At 38.3% G+C, this 15,863-nt stretch overlaps 2 pseudogenes; both read left to right on the forward strand.

The window, feature by feature from the left end:
- Positions 1-14,456, forward strand: part of LOC126947214 (centriole and centriolar satellite protein OFD1-like) — a 119,560-nt pseudogene extending 105,104 nt beyond the window's left edge.
- LOC126947189 (ankyrin repeat domain-containing protein 37-like) lies at positions 12,208-12,682 on the forward strand (annotated as a pseudogene).
- Positions 14,457-15,863: the final 1,407 nt, after the last annotated feature.

Consider the following 15,863-nt stretch of genomic DNA (forward strand, 5'->3'; position numbering starts at 1 on the left):
GGCACACACACTGGCTTTGCATTAGGAAAGCCCAGTAGCTCTTGGATGTGCTAACTGTGTGACCCAGCCTCAGTAAGCTTTAGTTATCCATCTGTAAAATGGAAGCAGTGAGAGTTCCTTGGACACAGTGTTGTTGTGAATGAAGGCCCTTACTTCCTTGTCTTAAATCCAAGCTGTATGCTGTGGATTTCAAAGCATATGAAATCCACAGCATGTGAGTTCTAAACAGCCAGCTGTAGTGAAATGCATTAATTATTTTCTAGTCAACTGTATGAATATTCATGTTGGGATAAACAAAGATAATAAAAGGGTTTACATCACTTCAGGCAGGTCAGACTTTTCAACTAAATTAGTTCAAGTCTGGTTAGGTTTGCCACCAAATAAGTTATGAATAAATTTTTGGCTCTCACACCATTTTGGATTTGAAAATTGGATTCTGAAATTATACCATGTTACAAAAGACATATGAAGCTGTAGCTGCTACAATAAGCTCTCAAGAGTTGTTAGTTGTTATTATTACCATGGCTTCAGAAACTGTTTTATGTGTAAGTTTTTCCTTATTATTACTCTCCTCCTCTTTTCAAAAAAAAATATACACAAGTATATTAATTTTCTTCTCTGGCTTGTTCACTCACTTTTCAAATTAGTTTTCTGTACTCTGCAGCCCTATAGAATGAAGTATACTGCAGTTCAAAGCAGTCTCCAATCGATCATTCTGTCAGTGGATTAACAAGTGGCAACATGGTGCCTTGCAATGGTCACATGCATCAAGATTTCTTGAAAAATTATTTTAAACAGGAAAAAGTTCTAGCAGGTGTGGTTGCATCAACGATCTCAAATCATCCGAATGGATGGTTGGAGGGTAGTTCTTCTGATTCTGACCTTGATGTTTTAGCCACAGTAAGGGAAGGCTCAAAGAGCTTGAGCAAGTGGCTGAAAGCTTGGAAAAGGCTTTCAGAAGTTGCCATCGGAGAGTCATTAAAAACTCTGCCAAAAGTCCTCTACCAGCAAAGAGCCCACCATCTCTGCATTTGCAGGAAGCTTTCAAAAACCTTACTTCCAGTTCCCCAGAAAGACATGTTTTTGCAGAGAACAGAGTTTTCTCTGAGCAGCCTCAACTGAAAACACTTAAAGAAGAAAGAAATGGCATCTCGGAAGCACTGGCAGGCAGTGCAGCCTCAAGGTTATGCAGAGGTACTTCCTCCAGATACCTCTCCTCCACTTTGCTTCCGAAAGCGAAAAGAAGCCTTGAAAGTGAAATGTATCTGGAAGGTAAGCCCCTGCCCATGATACAGAGTTGTGAGGGTCAGTGGCACAGACTGGCAAAGTCTAATGTTTTCTTGGTACACAGAGGTGTTTAGGGGCTGATAGTTGCCTTTCCTTTGCTGCCTGTTGATTTCATGGATTTTATTATTGCCACTGCAGTTTAATTTAGGTGCTTAGATGTGTGGATCTTCTGCATCATAATTGGCTATTTGCAAGAATAACAATTTATTTTCACACTAATAGAGTTATTTAGTAGTTGGTATCTTTATGCAATTGGTAATATTGTTGCCTGGTTTCCTTCTGCACCTTAGGTCTGGGCAGATCACAGGTTGCTTCTGTCAATCTTTGTCCTGACAGAATGCCCTAGCCACCACCCACTGAGTTGAGGCAAAGCCTCTCTATCCCTCTTTTCTCCAGCCCAGAACAGAAGGTGGAGTAAGTACAACTTTCTGATTGATTGGCTACAGCGGAATCAGGTTATTTGCTCTGCCAGCCTTTACTTGCTTTACTCGGATTTTTTATTGTTGTTGTTGCGGGGGATAATTGTTGCAGACCATGTGGCTGTATAGTGTTTGAAATCGGACTTAAAAATGATGTTTCATCTTTGAGAATCATCTAAATTTTCTGGAGGGAAAAAGATAGCTTTTAGCAAATAAATAGATAGTGCTTATTTGTTAAACTGGAAATATAGACCATGCAATATGGTATTAATAAGCATCTTCATAGTTCTGTGAATAGACTCAATTTATTAAGATAAAACACAAATGTACAAAATCTGTGAAAGCAAATGAATGGAGGTTATTTCTGAAGTTGGAACCATTTCACACATCATTAAAATTCTGTTTAAAAAATATTTTGGCATTGAAATATAAACAGATAAGGTCCTTTCTTTCTTTTATTTTATTTTATTTTTTTTTAGGTGATTGGGGCAGAGTCTTACTCTGTCACCCAGGCTGGAGTGTAGTGGCATGATCTTGGCTCATGTCCACCTCGACCTCCCAAGTTCAAGCATTTCTCCTGCCTCAGCCTCCCAAGTAGCTGGGACTTCAGGCTTGTGCCCTACCATGCTAATTTTTATATATTTATTAGAAATGCTATTTCCACTATGTTGACCAGGCTGGTCTCAAAATCCTCAGTTAATCCGCCCACTTCTGCCTCCCAAAGTGCTGAGATTACAGGCATGAGCCACTTTGCCCTGCCTGGATTAGGTTCTCACTTGAATATCATTGAAATAAATTCAAATGTGGCATTGGGCTCTGGAGTCTGATGTTGAAACTGTAAGGAGTGGATGTTTTTAGGAACTAGGCCAGTGGGTCCACCAGCCTATGGTGTGAGTCATGAGCAGACTCCTACCCATACCAGGACCCCACAGCAGAGAGAACTGACTCCAAAGTTCTGGGATCGAGCCTCAACATCTGCATGTTAATATAGTTCTCTGCCACAAGTGCCAGTCATGGCCCTGGAGTGTTTTTAAGTTTTTCTTTTGAGACTGAATCTGGCCCTTTCAGCCAGGATGGAGTGGAGTGGTGCAATCTCAGCTCCCTGCAGCCTCTGCCTCCTGGGTTCCTGTGATTCTCCTGCCGCAGCCTTCTGAGTAGCTGGGACTACAGCCACACACCAACATGCTTGGCTAATTTTTGTATTTTTAGTACAGACAGGGTGTCACCATGTTAGCCAGGATGATTTTGACCTCCTGACCTCATGATCCATCCACCTTGACCTCCCAAAATGCTGGGATTACAGGTGTGAGCCACCGCGCCCAGCCAGTTGTTTCTTTTTAGTTTTTTTGTTTGTTTGTTTGTTTGTTTTGGTACTTGTGACATTCCAAAATGAAGGATAAGACACACACATATGCTGAGTTAGGTTATTGTGTTCACTCAAGATTGTGCTATTGCAACCTCAACTGGTTCATGCTAGTAGTGTCCAGGATTTTTCTTCACAAATGTTTCATGTTTATTGAGAAACGAAACTCTCAAGTATAGCATTCAGAGAAAAACATTATTCTCCTTTAACAACTCTAGTACCTACTTCACAGCATGAGATAGTACAAGGTGTAACTGGGTAAGCAGTTATTAATTTCTGAAAACAATGCCTCACGGTGATGGTGAGGTAGAGCTATTCTTTATAAAACAAAGAGAAAAAAAATGTGGAGCCTGTTCTTGAGTAACAAAAGGCTTTTTGCCACTCGTGCTCTTGGGTTTTCCATTATTAAAACTTCACATTCATGAGTTTTATCCTTCCAGTCTAGTCTTTACTAGGGAGAAGCTAAACTTCAAGACAAAAGTGAATTTTCAAATATGCACAAGCTAGCTTTTAAGGATAATGAGAAATTTGAATCATCTTTTGAAAATAAGTTCCAATATAAATACCAGTTTGTATAAGTTGAAAATCTAGAAAGCTTAGTTTTGTTGAAACATATCCATTGGTATAAAAAGAAAGGCAGTTACAAATTGGGACATTTTTATTCTGTGGTGCAACTGCAAAGCAAGTACAGCTATATCACCCCATTTTTTTATCTTGAAGATTTTCATGGGTGTGTCTGTTTACTTGTTTTTAACTGCTTGATTGAACTAATAAATGCATTTGTTAAACTCAGGATAAATAATAAACATAAAAATGCCTGTGGGGTTTTTGAGACGGGGTCTCACTCATTTGCCCAGGTTCATCTCAAACTTCTGGGCTCAAGTGATCTACCTGCCTCAGACTCTGAAAGCAGTGTGATTAGTGAAATAAGGCACCACAGCTGGCCTAACATACAAATATTTGTTGCATTTCCATACTGTAACAACAAGTGTTCACAAAAAAAGAAAAAGTTTTTATTTACAACAGTATAAAAGAAGTTTAATAAAAATAAATTTAACTGATAATATAAAAAGATACAAAAATTTATACCCTAAATACAATAAGATATTGATGACACAAATTAAAGTAGCCCCAAATCAATAGAAATATCTTTCATTTGAATAATTAATATTATCAAAATTCCATATTATCCAAAGTGGTCTACAGATTCAAAATGTTAGTGGCATTTTTCACAGTAACAGAAAACACAATTGTAAAATTTAAGTGTAACCTTAAATAACTTGAAATAACCTGAGCAATCTTGTAAAAGAACAAAGCTGAGAGCATCATTCATCCTTATTTCAAACTTTATTTAAAGATTATAGTATTGAAAAGCATGTAGTGTGTGCATAAAAACAGATACAAAAACAATGGAACACAGTAGAGACCCCAGAAGCAATCCATGCATACAAGGTCAATGAATCTTTGACAAGGGCACCAAGAATATACAGTGCAGAAAGTAGAGTCTTGTCAATACATAGTGCCAGAAAAACTGGATATCCACAGGCAAAAGAATATAATTAGATTATTCTCTTTTATCATACCCCCAAATTAGCTCAAAATAAAAGACTTAAATCTAAGTCACAAAGCCTTAAAACTCCTGAAGAAAACGTATTTGAAAATCTTGTTGATATTAGTCTTGGCAACAGCTTTTTAGATATGACACCAAAAGCACAGCATCAAAAGAAAATATAAACAAGTGGGACTGCATAAAAATAAACAGCTCCTGCTCAGGAAAGGAAAAAAAAAATTATTTAAACCCTACCAGATAGAAAAATATTTGCAAATCATGTATAATAAGTTAATGTCCAAACTGTATAATAAACTTTTGCAATTCAAAGCAAAACAATAATGATGATAACCCATTAAAAAATAGGCAAAGGATTATCGTGTTCCACACACACAAAAGACATGCATACAAGGGAAATCCTGTATGCTGTCAGTGAGGTATAAATTGATAAAATTATCATAAAAACCAGTGAAAAAATGAAAATAGATGTATCAGATAATCCAGTAATACCACTTCTAGGCATACTACTACCAAAAGAAATAATATTTGTACCTTGAAGAAGTATCTTCAGTCCCCATGTTCATTGCAGTATTGTTTACAATAGACAAAAAATGGTTTTTTTAATGCAAACACAGACACACACACATACACAGAAGAATACTATTCAGCCATAAGAGAGAAGGAAATTTAGTCGTTTACAACATGGATAGACCTGGAGTACATTATGCTGAATGAAATAAGCCAAACACAGAAAGACAAAGAATCCACATGTTCTCAATTATAGGGGGAATCTAAAAACGTAAACTCATAGAAGCAGAGAATGGAAGGGTGGTTGTTAGTGCCCAAGGGTGGGAATATGAGGAGATGTTTTCAAAAAGTACAAATATAGTCATAAACTGACCAGGTCTAAGAAAGCTAATGTACATTACCATTAGATCATGAAATAGCATTGTTTATAGTTAGTGATACTGTAAAGTATGCTTAAAATTTACCACAACAGTAGACCTTAAGTGTTCCTATTACAAAAGAGGGTTATCTATGTGAGGTAAGAGATGTGTTCATCAACTTGACTATGTTTTATATCACAATGTATATGCATATCAAATTTTTGTATTGTACATATTAAATATATATATAATTTTTATTTATCCAAAAAATCCATGTGACACAAACACAGTCATATAGTTAGTCTTCACTTGATGTTCAAAATAGGTCCTTGAAAACTGCCTTTTTAAATGAAACGATCTTGCTATATGCCATTGGATATCTTTTGTTTTTATCAATTAAACTGTGGTAAAGTTTGTTTCCTTAAGCAATATGTTGCTTCACTTGCAAGTTAAAGCTTCCAAGAACCTATCAATTGACTATACAAGTTGATGTGTTCATCAACTTGACTATATTTTATTTCACAATGTAGATGCCTATCAAATTATTGTTACAGCTTCCTAGAACCTATCAACTGACTATACACATAAACAATATATGTAGGTGTGTGTATATGTATCACCTTACACATTTTTATATTCAGCTATATCTCGATGACACAATCCCAGCAGGCTTCCTACTAAATAAAAAAAAAAGATTATATCATAATAGTTGTTAAACAATAAAATAATAATGGCTTAATATATGCTGAGCAATGTTCTAAGCTCATTAATGATATAAGGCATTTTAAAAATCTAAAATGTGAGTGGATACTTTCAACCAGTTGTGTGCAACCAGGCTTTTGAATGATACAACTGTTTTGCTTATCTGTGGTGACAAATCTGTGCACGAACCTTTTTTTTTTTTAAGCTTATCAGTTATCATGAGTGTTAGTGTATTTTATGTGTAGCCCTTGTCTGCCGGGGAAGCCAAAAGGTTGGACACCTGTTCTTCAAACTTTAATTTGAAAATATGCACATATAAAGTTTAAATTACAAATCTGTTTATACTAAAACAGTAACATTATGAAGTAAAATAACATTACTTTTTTTCATATTTAGAAAAATGCTTATTTTTCTGATGAAATTGCTGAGTAAGAATGTTTGTGGAATCCCATTTACAACCTCTAAAGGATTCAAAATTATTAAGGAGAACGATGCAATGTCTGTCCCTGGAGCTCCTGGGATTTCTGAACCCAAATCCCAAAATATCCACCACCTATCTTCCACATTTTAGATATCATGCAAAAAGAATATCTGAAAAAGCTACTTTAACATAGAGCTTCTGAAAAATACAAACATTCCTGTGTCTCCAAAAGCAATGGAAAGCAGTCAGATTGTACAGCAATCTGTACATTCTGTACAGATTGTGACAAAGCGACAAAGTGGTCATTGGCTCTCACTGTAAACTTGAAGGGAGATCTACTAAAGAAAATAATTCTTAGAGGCTTTAAAAGCATGAGACAGAAGATGTCCCTTTCTCTGAATCTGAAAAAAAAAAAAAAAAAAAAAAATGCAACCTTTTCATTGGAGCAAATCTTCCTAAACTACATGTTAAGTCTGGCTTACTTGTTTACCTTTGGTCCGCTTGCCTGCGTCATCTCCTTCTTTCACTGTCACCTGCTTGAGGGTTTTGGATACTGTCTCATGAATCTTCACATTGTAGGGCTCTTTTCTTTGCTCCAGACAGTGACCAGGTCTGGTTAGAGATAGCACACCCAGGGAGACAAGGCTTCTGTAGTTCTCCAACATCACATCTCTACATAAATTCTGCTGGGAAGGGTCCAGGCATTTCCACTTTTCTGGAGAGAATACTATGGTCACATCCCTGAATGTTAAGTGTTCCTCTCACTAAAGTATCTGGAAGCCCTCATGCTTGACCCTGACCTCACCACCGTAGAATCATGCGAGAAATTTAATTTAAAACACAAGGATGTTTCCCCCCAGAACAATAGACAGAATCATTTCTTGGCTTCAGGGGTGTCCTGGAGTCTTAGATATATAAATTGTTCAATGCCCGCAGGTCACAGACCTGTGACAGAATCACCTAGGCCTCCCGGAGTGGCGGGCACAGGGCAGTGAAACCTTAACTCTCTAGAGTTGTCTGTTTACTTTTTAAAAATTTGGATATGACCAACAATTTCAGAGTTTGAGCTAAGCTCATAAAGGAATTTTTAACTTATGAAATTTAAAGTAAGTAATTTTAAAAAAATTGTTTCTTCCTTTATATGGAATACAAGGATGTTATTTTTCTGTAAATTTACTGATTCTGTTCATTGCCTCAAATTTAGAAAACCTCATTTTTATTAAAAGAGTGGAGATAAAAGAATATTAAGAGTCCAGAAACTAGTGTCCTGGCTATGGCCCTGGCTTAGATTGTCTCACTTTGCAGCCTCTTTGTAAATGTAAAAATAAGCATGTAGAGCCTTTCATCTCTAAGGTTCTTTCTAGCTTGAGAAATCTTTACATTTGTATATAACCTATTGGTTATTTTTGTAAACATCATCTTCAAATCTGGAAGTGTAATATTTTGAACAGTTAATTGAGAGGGCTTAATAAATTTTGTGAATATTTGTTAAAGTCCTGATGTTAAATCTTTGATATTTCAGTACAATTCAAATGATTATCAACAAGCCAGTTGAATTCTTCACTCTAACTGGGTTGTTGATGTTCCTGTTGGGAAATCCAGTTTTGTAAACAAAGTTAATTCTTTCAAATACAATAACACTCTGACAGCAAATACATTGGAACATCATTATCTTGGGAACTTCACAGAATCCTGTTAGAAAAGGGCACACCCAGTTACTTTGGCTGCAGTTCTAGTCAGTTGCCGCCACATGGCCCTCCTCTGTCTTGCTGTTATTGTTAAGGAAGGAGTCATAGAAAAATCGTCTGTGCCTCATGCAGATGCAGGGAATGTGCCAAGGCAGCTTGAAATGAACGAGCTCTTGCCTGCTGGAGACGTGCCTCATGTGGACGCTGCTTCAGCTGCTATGCCCATCTCATATCATCACTCAAGTAAGTTCTTTATTTTAACTAATAGTCAGCAGGGTTGTCTACTGAATACCAGTCTGTGTACTCTGTGAATTATTTCATGTATTGCTGAAGGTCTTTTTGTAGGTGTAAATTAGTCAAAGTCTTGGCTTACAGTATTGTAGTGTTATCATGTTGTTAATGACATTTCTGAAGTAATTCCTGTGTGATCATGTAAAGACAGTGCTGAGAAAAGGACACATTGCAAGGAAATACTTATCATTTTTAGTAGGGATGGAGTTTCACCATGTTAGCCAGGATAGTCTCAATCTCCTGACCTCATAATCCACCTGCCGCGGCCTCCCAAAGTGCTGGGATTACAGGCATGAGCCACCACGCGTGGCCCAAAAACTGTTTTCATTTACTCCTCAGTGTCTGGCATAGTAGTTGGACTTTACCTATTTAATGCTCAAATCTGAAAGGAATTTTCCCAAGTAAAGCCACCTCTTAGTCCCTCCTAAACAGTGGAAAAAAATCATCCCCAAATCAGCTCCAAAATCTCTTCTTAGCAGTTTCCTGGTTGTAGTCATGGCACTCAGGAATGTGTAGAATTATTGAAAGAGTCAAGGGATTTTGAGAGGTTTTGGTTTTGTGGATTCCAGAGTAAATCTGCTTTGGAAAGCACTCAGTGAGACTTGATCTAGAACCTGTCTCTGCTGAGCACTTTCCTCTGGGCTGAGAATACAACAGTGAACCAAATCAAGCCCTTGTCTTTCTGTGTTTCTAGTTCCTGAGGCCATTACCCAGGACTGCAGCAGGGAGGGGCTGCAGCTGAGGAGTAGGGGTCATGGTCACAGGAGGGAGTTTCTGACAGGCAGTCATTTGTCACAGGCCTGCGCAAGGGAATACAAATAACATGAAAGGATAAGGAAAATCAACTGACTATGTAGGTATTCTGCCTTTGGGATGAAATGTAGATTACAATCCTGGCTTTAAAAATTGTTAAGCAGCATAGTGAGTAGCATTGTTGTTATTGAGAAATTTTTATATTCGTCAACTCACCTCTTCATCTGGGAACAACAGGAATTGAAAAAGGCTGAAATTTGGTATCTCTAACGTGAGATGCCCAGTGGACATACTTCCTTTTTTTTTCCCATTGTGTCCAAAGAGATTTCTGAATATCACCATGCAGGTACAAAATATACAACACAGCAGAGAAGTAGATTGCTCTTCCTCTTTACTTTTTAATAAAGAGGTACTTAAACAACATTCCTATTTTGAGATTAGTATTCCATATTAAAAAGCAATCTCATTTAGGAGTAACATTTTTTTCTTCTTGTAGCTAGGGAGGAAGTTACATTTCTGCCTGTGGAAATGATCAACCGTCTCCTCTGGTATTTTAATCAGTGACAAGGATTGAGAAGAAATGGCAGTTGGACAGACAGAAAAACCTGTGTTGCTCCTTTCCTGTTCATAAAACTAACTCAGTCCCTGCTGATGACTTTACAAGTCACAGCAAAAGAGTCAGAGTCCTGTGGTGAACCTATGAATTTTTCTGCTTATTAGCATTGCTTTCGTTTAAAAAAAAATAGGTTATGAGTCAGAACCAGCAGAGAAAGCTCAGCATAATTGTCTCTTGGATTGAGGTCTAATTAAACCCTTGAGAAGTAGGAACCTGTGCCAAGATACAGGGGGCACAGACAATTTACTAAAATATGGACTTTCCCTGGAAGGAATAGAAGTGGAAGAAACAAGCATGTATAGGTTTTCACAAACCAGGTACATGATATTGTGGAAGTAAGTTGCTGGAGTGGTTACTTCTCATTTCAGGATTAAGGAGGAACTGCCATTTCTGTTGGATCTCCAATAGCATATCAGGCTTTGTGAGAAAATGGAAGTGCCACAGGCTGAGGAGGCAGTGAAGGCAAATGCCCAGCAAGGAAGATACAGTCATGGCCAGGCTGCAGTGAGTGGGTTGGTACAGATGAAATATTTCTACTACAAAGTTGGTGCTGGTCTAGGAAATCAATCTGGAAAAAAAAGGTACATTATCAGAGACCAGACTACCATGGCATTGGACTATACCAGAGCAGATATACTATACAGAAGATCCACATCTTCCCCTCAGGAAATACCTGGTGCAGATGAGCACAGGTTGCTGGAAGGCAGAGACTGACTTCAGGGAAAGCCTTGACTGGGCTGCTTCAGTATTCCAGGGAGACAGTGAGGAAGGTTCTTGTAGCTGCAGAAGAGGGAGTGCAAACATGCCAGCACTGGTTGGCTGGATGAATGGAGGATAGAAAGGGCATGATCAAAACCCGGGAGGCGGAGCTTACAGTGAGCTGAGATCTGGCCACTGCACTCCAGCCTGGGCGACAGAGCGAGACTCCGTCTCAAAAAAAAAAAAAAGAAAGGGCATGATCAAAGGACCAGGACAGTCATGCCTGGGACAAAGCTGGTGCTGAGTAATTTCCACATGAATATGGCAGGAAAGTATTAGAAGTGTGGACGCAAGTCTAGGGAGAGAGACCAGGAGTAGAGGAAAACATATGGAATGGATCCACATCTAGGTAATCCCTAAAAGCCAAAGAAGGGCTGCTATCTGTTTGGATGAAGTAGGTAGTGAATAGTGAGATGGCTGGAATGGCTGGGGGAGGGCAGTGGTGTGATTTCTGCCCTGTTTTTTTGGCATAGGAGAGACTTGAGCATCTTTATGGGAGTAAGAGTTATAAAACTGCTGTGTACAGATATAGGGATCAATGGCTCAGTCAGGGTCCTAAAGACAGGGGAGGGATTATAATCAAAGGCAGAGGCAGAAATGCAGTCTTTGTTTTGGGAAATAGGGAAAGATCTGTGAAGAAGATGAAAACATGTGACATGGAGGGAAGACATGCCAGTTGGAGTCAGCCATGAGGAGGGTGACTTATATTCATCCCTGTCAAGAAAATTGGGATGCAGTGGCTAGGAGTACAGTTGGGGGCTTGAAGTCAATGAAAAGAGAACAGTGACTTGAATCAGGTCACAGAGTCTGATACTAGAAGCATCTCTGTTTTCTGTCCTATTAGGCGTAGATCAGAAGCAAATTGAAGAACAGAAGGAAGAAGAAAAAATATAGAAACAGCAAGTGGAAGAACAAAGGCAGAGAGAAGATAGAAGGCAAAGTAACTTACAAGAAGCTTTAGAAAGGGAATGAATAGAACTAGAAAAACTGGATCAAGAAAGGATAACAAATATGACTGGATTTTCTCCAGTAGTTGGTCTGTTGTACACGTTTAGTAAGTACGTTGAGCTCGGAGGGGAGTCAATTAGTGTACAAAGTCAGAGGAGTGGCAGGTGCCCTAAAAGGCATCCAGTCCTCTCCTCATCATACAAGCAGCGAGAAAGGCTGCCTAGAATGTGCAGCTTAGGGGTTTGATAATAAAGAATCATTTTTGAAGGTAAATTTTGTCCATTCTCATCTGATCCTTAAAACAAGGCTGTAAGAAAGGTAGACTAGGGTCTGCTCTGGCATGGTGGGAACTGGGGTGCGGCTGCCATGGGCTGGCTAGCAAGCCCCAGTGGTCTTTAAATTCTCTCCTTACTTAAATTCTCCCTAAGAGTACTCCCAGGCTGCATACTCTTACCTGCCGTGGTGCAGCAAGTGTCCCACTGCTCTGCACTTCCAAGGACTCTTGTCATCTGCTTAGGCAGGAAATGTTGTTGCTCGATTACAACCTGGAAGTGGATGGTCTGAAGCATTTGCTGGGGACAGGGGCATCAGTAAACACAACCATGGATCCCTGTGAGCAGTCACCTGTCCACTTAACTGCTGGAGGCAGCCTTGTTGATTTCTTCTCTGGCAGCTGCAATTGGGCCCTGACCTCAATGAGCAGGATGTTTTAGGAGCAGCTCCACTGCACAAGGCAGCAAAAGTTAGAAGCCTGGAGTGCCTTAGCCTGTTTGTAGTCAGTGATGCCCAAATTGATTTATGTAATAAGAACGGGCAAACAGCTGAAGACCTTGCTTGGTCGTGTGAATTTCCAGACCTTGGCAAGTTTCTTAAAACAATTAAATGTATGCAGACAATAAAATCAAGTGAACACTTGATAGGGATGATTGTGATCTTGTGATCAGACAGAAATGAAGTTTTGGAAGTGTAGAAAATATCAGTGGGAATAGGAAGTGTTGATTTCTTTTACGGTCACTAAGTTATTTTATTCAAGAAGAAAACTTGAAGAAAAGCCAATGAGTGGTCTGTGTTATATTATTCTCAAATGAAATGCTTTGAGAAATCCTTGCAAGGAGACTAGCTGAGGCCTCTGAAAATACTGTCGTGTTCTCCTAAGGAACTCTTCTTTATGCGAGAAGCTTTCTATAGAAGCTGGTCGGCCCACTGCTTTTGCAGATGGATTTGCTGTCCCGAATATACTCTAATGACCAAGACCAAAAGTGGACCCCTAATGCCTCTAGGGACTGCAGCTGACCACCTAGTAGTCTTCAAGGAAATAAAATTGTTACAAGATGTTTTTCCCCTGGTAATTAAAAGTGCAGTGGTTCAGGTGGAAAAAATGGTAGACGGTGCTTTGCTTCAGAATGTTGCTTTGAAAACAGGGTTTAAAGAAGAGGCTATCAATGTCAGTTAGCTGGCACTAGAAGAACCGAAGAGAGGAGGTGACTGCCAGTCCAAAGTTGCTTTCAGGGGTGTACCCTGCCTCCTTCCTTCCTCTGGTTCTCTTCTTCCCTTCTGTGTCCTGGTTCTGGCCTTAGCAGATGGATTACTCTGTCCACTTAACACACTTGCTAAGTCTTGCTTGAATTACTGCAACATATGAATGTTCCCTGGACTCCTGGCTAATTCAAGTCTAAAACACAGGACACTTGAGGCAAATTAATCCTTTCCTTGATTGAGATGACCTGTTTGTCTTCCACTGATGATAGCAGTGACTGCAATTTTAAACATTAGTTACTGGCATACAGGCTATACTAGAAGGATCTGGATTATACTACTGCATTTTTTAAACACTTAAACATTTTACAAATCTAATTGTGTATTTTTCTGCTTTAGTACCCATCTGTTCTATAGAGGATGAGTGAAGAATCAGTGAAGATTGAATTGGAAAATGATTAGAAATAAAAAATGAATTAGGAATGAGTAATCAAGGATGAAAGACAAATCTGCTTACAGTGAAAATCCTTTAGAGAATTCTCTAGATAAACACATAAAAATCATCCAGTGGGAATAAGACCAGGAGTTGGCAGATAAGGTGCCAATGTATAGCTTTTTGCTTAAGGGAAAATATTTAGGAGATTTTGATTTGTCAAAGTTTGTAAAGGTTGGGATGGCTCATTGTTTTAGGAATAAGAAAGAAAAGACTTATCATATAACAAATACATGAGTACTAATATTAATATTTTATATAAGTCTGAATTATCATTTTAAGTCACTGCTGTTTTAGGCTTTTAAATTACTTGCATTTCAAAAATAGTTCTTAGAGAAAAGTATTTTATACAATTAATGCATACCTAATTTCAAAATTCTTCTCTCCCCACTGTGTAATCGGAGCTCAAGAATGTGGTCCAAAAGGGCTCCCTATGGACATGCTTCAATCTAGTGACAAAGTCGAAACTTACTTGGTTTCCCCACACACTGTGTTCCATACACAGAGGGTTACATTCTCATTTTGTAAGCCAAGAGAAATGGTTAGAAATTTGAGGTTGCCTGTAAGAAGTTATTGAGTCAGTCAGAATTACTGACTATAAAAACAACTGAGTTTCTTAAGTTGTGAAACTGATCCTAATATAATTTATAAGCTAGGGCAGAAACTCCCCAGGGAAGAAATTGAAAACATTATGAGGATACCAGATATACCTGACACAAATTTTTAAATTTTTTACATTATAATTTTTGTCATTCCCTTAATTTAATAGGCTTTTCTCATGAAGAACAAGATGACTCTTGGTAACTACTTTTGCTGCCCAGCTTCTAACTCACATACGATGAGAAGTTACATAACATCTACTTCTCTGTAAATGTTTATCTGTCATCAGACAAAACTCTCAATAAAAATCTGCGTGTACTCCAGTGTGTGTGTTTTTTTCCCATAATTTTATTTGGTACTATAGTGTATGAACCAAGAATAATCTAGTCCAGTGATACCCCTTCTCCAGTCATATAATTTCTCATTCATTACAATAATAATAATAAATAAAAAGCTGTTTCTTAACCTCTTTATTTTTGTCTTAAATTTTTAAATGAGTATAGTGTATCTTATTGGTCAATTCCGGCCCACATTTTGCAAGATTAAGCTGTGCTCTTTCCTCTCCACAAAAGCTGTGCTCTTTCCTCTCCAGAATAGGGATGCCATCTGTAAAACAGGAGGTCATTTTTCCCAGCACATTTCTGTTTTCTCCCTGAACATAAAAACACAGATTTTTCTAGGCACTAGAAATAGTATGATATTGCCTCTGGTCTTTACATTTGATGTCTGTGGTTTGAATGTGTGTGTCCCTCCAGAATTCGCATGTTGGAATTCAAACCCCCTAGTGTGATAGAATTAAAAGGTGGGGACTTTCAAAGGCAATTAAGAGTGGATTAGCAACTGTATAAAAGGGCTCAATGGAACTAACTAAACTCTTTTACCCTTCCACCATTTGAGGACACTGGAGAACACAGCAACACAGAGCCATCTTGGAAGCAGAGACCTGGCATTCACCAGACATTAAACCTGCCAGTGACTTGATCTTGGACTTCCCAGCCTCTAACACTATAAGAAATACATTTCTGGTTTTTCTAAGTTACCCAGTTTAAGGTATTTTGTCATAGCAGCAGGAACATACTGAGATAGCATCTTTATTGTGAAACCTTTCATCCTCATACTTAATGAATGTGCTTTAAGTATTTCATTAGTTTATAAATACAGGGCTCCTCCCCTAAATTGATGTCATTTTTATCTCTTAAAAAGCAAGTTTTATAAGGCAGAACTGGAAAAAAAAATTTCTACTCAAACCTGTAGAGGGTCTTAGATTTTTGTGGCAGGATCACTGTGAATAATTTAGAGGCTTCTTGTGATCTTATCTATTATTTACAGTTTTCCTCTGTTGATTCATGTGACTTAAATAATTGCACAAAATGCTACTTAAATAGAAAGTAGTAAATAGTGTGACAAATAGCACACTCATTGAGCTGCTGACTGTTCTCCTGCCATGCATAAATGAAGGGTGATGATTCAGAGTCAGCACCTCATTTAGGAATGGTCATGTGTCCATAGTGACAAAGGCAAGACCTCACTAAGAAATGTCAGATGCGGAGAATCCAAATTCAGAATCATGTTGATAGATAAGGAGTTCAAACAGATTATGGAATAAAATCC

This window comes from Macaca thibetana, chromosome Y, assembly GCF_024542745.1.
Source record: "Macaca thibetana thibetana isolate TM-01 chromosome Y, ASM2454274v1, whole genome shotgun sequence".
Lineage (NCBI taxonomy): Eukaryota > Metazoa > Chordata > Mammalia > Primates > Cercopithecidae > Macaca > Macaca thibetana.